Here is a 3,820-nt window from a genome sequence, read left to right on the forward strand (position 1 = left end):
CTCCCTGCCTTCCCCCCTCCCTCCCCCTCTTACGACTCTCCCCTCCGCATTTTCCCTCTCTCCTTTTCAATAGAACGTCTTTGTGTGTATCTCAAAGAAATTCATCTCTCCGTTGATAAAACTCCACAGGAGGGCCGTCGCTCGCGCGCGCCTCAACTCTTTTATGGCGTGTTGCTTGCATTTCAACAAGAGGAGCGCGAAACGCCCTCCCTCATTCCCTCCCCTTTTTACACCACCTTCATTTCATTCCGAGTTGGAGTAATAATTTTATGAGACAACATTCTCTTTGGTCCGCGCCGTCATGCGCGCGACTTCCCCGTGCTTAAGAGCACCGCGCCGACGAGACCAACAAACATTCGCCCAAGTTTAGAATTAATGTTTTGTACCTCACCAAACTCTCTGTAGCTTATTTTGTTCAACATTTTTGGCAGTGGTATCTTAACCATTAAAGTCACAATAATTTCAATCCAAAGGAAAAAAATGATTACAGGGCATTTCGAGATTCACTGAAGGTGCCCTTACGGCTGGACTATCCAGGTATTAAAAATTAGCACCCCTGCTAAGACATTAAAACTGCCCAAGGGTGTTAAAATATAATGCCTTTGGGCACTTTCGTGCCTTTGCTAAGGCATTCAAATTTAACACCTCTAGAAAGGCAGTAAGTCCTAATATCGGCCCGGCTCAAATACGCGTATGAAATCGATGTCGTTAATATACAGCACGTTCGGGGGTTATTTTTAGATCTCCGTTCCTCTGGTAATATTATCATGTTTCCCGGTGGTTTAGTGTATGTTGTAAAAAGCATGACATGGTGTCTTGAGAGCATGCGAGCACCTCCTTAGGGAACATCTAGAAAGTACTACCTCCTTTCTTCTCTGACTCATTCCGCAAAATAGGGGAGCTCGGAGCTCGGCGCCTGCGAGACTCGGGGTAGGCCATGACTCAGTACACGGATGCACTGAAGGCAAAATGTTGCCTACCTATCAGGCGCTATGAGAGCCGCAGAGGCTGAACTTGGCAGTTTCGTAACTGCGAATGACGGGCGTACTTTCTAAATGACCACGGTAAAAATGATGTCTCATTTTTTTTGACACTGGAAAAACTAATGTTTCCGAGGGAACGTTTCTTGACGCAACCAAACCAGGAAACGTTACCTGATGCAACCTGTTTGTGATGGCCCTTTCTGATAGGGCCTATCCAGAAAATGGAATTTTATTTCTGGAGCTACATAACGTACGATTCTGACATACTTCTGACATCTATTTTGATGGCCTCTCCCTTTAGTAGAACGGACGGATGAGGACATTCACACTTTCAGGAATTCAGCTAAAGCTGTAAATAAATCGTCCAGCGCTCACTAACTTGTCGGGCGAGTCCCCCGTTCCCCTCCCCGGGTGAGGTGAGGTGCAGAGGTGCAGCATGTGCATCAGTCCGTGTCGGGGTCGGGTCGGGGCACGCCGGGCGAGCGGCCGCCTAGATGGGCAGGCATTTCATGTGGTGCAGCCGATTTCACGGTGTGCAAGGCCCGGGTCCTGGTCCGGGTCGCCTGCGGGCGCCGGAGGCAGGCGGTGTTCAGTAGAAACAACAAAAAGACTGAAGGCAAGCCTGGGCGGGCGCGGCGGGGACGGGGCGGGCGTTCCGTGCCATGGCTGGGGTAGTCCTAGCCAAGCGTAGCCTTTGGCGGCGGGACGAGGCGCGATTTGGGCAGCAGTGCATGGCCGTGATAGGAGCGGCAAGGACGGTCAGTACCGCCTCGGCCTACCCCGCCCCGCCACGCCCCGCCACGCCACTGCGCCCGCTTGCGGCGCGGCCACCTGTGTGTCGGCTGCGGCGAGTGTTCAACTTGGGAGAATCGCAGGCGGGGGAAGAGAAGCGGACCAACGGGCGGGGCGAGCCTCAACATCAAAGACATTATCATCACTAAAACTGCTTCTGAAAATATATCGGCGCTGAGCGGCGCCTCGCCTTCTTGTCCTGTCCTGTCCGCGACACTCCCCTCCTCGTCGGGGGCAGGGGCAGGGCGGGCCGCCAGTCCCACAGGCGCGCGCAGTGGGTTGCCTACCCGGGTCGCGCAGGCGGCGGGCCCCCGGTGGCGCTACCCCGAGCGGCGCGCAGGCCGTGAGGCAGGGGAGAGCACGGAGTACGGACAGAGCCTTGCACTCCACGCGGCTCCCGGCCGCGACCAACAAGAGCACGGGAGAATACTGCCTTTTCGTTTTGCCTCAGAAAAGAGTTATGAGTATCGCTTTTTGAGTTTGCAACGAACGCAACTTCCATCAATTGCCCCCTCTACGCCGCCGGGCCCGGCTCGGCCAGCCCAGCTTCGGCTCTTCGGCTCGGCTCGGCTCGGCCGGGCTCGGCACCGTTCGGCCTTTCGCTCGTAAAGATTTACGGTGCGCCAAACTCGGCTCATTTGGTGTAAGTGAGGCCCTTCAAAGAAATGGAAGTGGAGAAAAATAACAGGAGCGGGGCGAAACGAAAGCTATTCCCTCCGCCCGGCTGTGCCCCCCCGGGCCGGCTTGGCTCGGCTCGGCTCGGCTCGGCTGGGCAAGGCTCGGCTCGACTCAGACCAGCTCGGCTCGAACCCCGACCCGAACCCATCTGAACCGAACGAACCAGCGGCTCGGCACGGCAGGCCGTGGTCCAGGCGGAGCTGGCAGCTGGGGCAGAAGGCGGGGTGCGCGGGGAGGAGGGCGAGGGAGGGCAGGGGCCGCTAGCTTGCAGCCTGCGCCGTCCTGGCTGGCTGCAGGCTTGCCGTGAGCCGCCCGCCCAGGCTGGCAGGACCGCCGGGCCGACCGAGCTGGCAGGCGGCACTGGCGGAGCAAAGGCACAAGGCAGTCACCACATGGGAGTGCTCCGCGGAGGTTGTCGTTGTGTTCTTACGGTGCGTCGCCGAGCTGCGTGGGTGTGTGTGTGAGAGAGAAGGAGTGTGTGAGTGGGTGTGTGTGAGCGCGGAGCGGAAGCAGATCCTGCAGCGGTTGTAGTGGTGTGCACTGTGCAGTGTTGTGCCAGCAGTGGTGTTCCAAAGTGAGCTTACAACGTCGCTTCATGGATTAAAACTTCTGCAGCTCTGCCTTGGAGGCTCGAAACGGGAATAGCGGCCGTTCTGTGAGTTGGGAAGGCTGAACATCGGGTGAGCAAAGATCACGCACCAGACCCAGGCGCCCAAGATTCTCCAGGAACAACCTGCAGTCCTGGAGCTGCTTAAAGGACTGGAGTCTCCGGTCTCCATGATTGAACGAATCTCCATGACCGGGACTCCAGCGCCAAACAACTCGTTCTTCTCGTTTGGACAGCATTCTCCTTCAATTGAAATGAATTCCTCTCAAAATCTCCCCCGCCCTCAGACTCGAGAGCCTGACCGCCTCTTGAGAGTCATACATTCCACTCCACGAGGGGAAATGCCTCATCGTTCTCTCGTCTCTCTGCTCTGCTCTCTTCGATGGGAGAGGGCGAGGAAGAGGAGGAAAGGGGTGGGGGGGGGAGCGTAGAGAAGGTCCTTCGAGCTTTTACTGTCCCTTCCCCTTCCCGCCCCTGGACGCCTGTCCATTCTGTTTGTCTGAACAGAGAATGTCCCCATGTTCCCCTTGTCGGTCACAGCATGCCGTCGACTACGAACCCCCTCAGTGTCCTAGGGCCTAAGTGACGAACCGCGATGGGAGGGCTCGCGTAACCCACGTGGGTGGATATGGATTTTGTCAACCACCTTGCCCCCCCCCCCCCCCCGCTCATAATCATGCCCACGAGGAAGGACAATAACACCTCCTCCAGGTCGCCGCTTCCCCGTCCTCACAGTCTTCAACTTCACGCTCAACTCGTG

Source organism: Frankliniella occidentalis, unplaced genomic scaffold, assembly GCF_000697945.3.
Source record: "Frankliniella occidentalis isolate FOCC.00 unplaced genomic scaffold, Focc_3.1 Scaffold198, whole genome shotgun sequence".
Classification (NCBI taxonomy): Eukaryota; Metazoa; Arthropoda; class Insecta; order Thysanoptera; family Thripidae; genus Frankliniella; species Frankliniella occidentalis.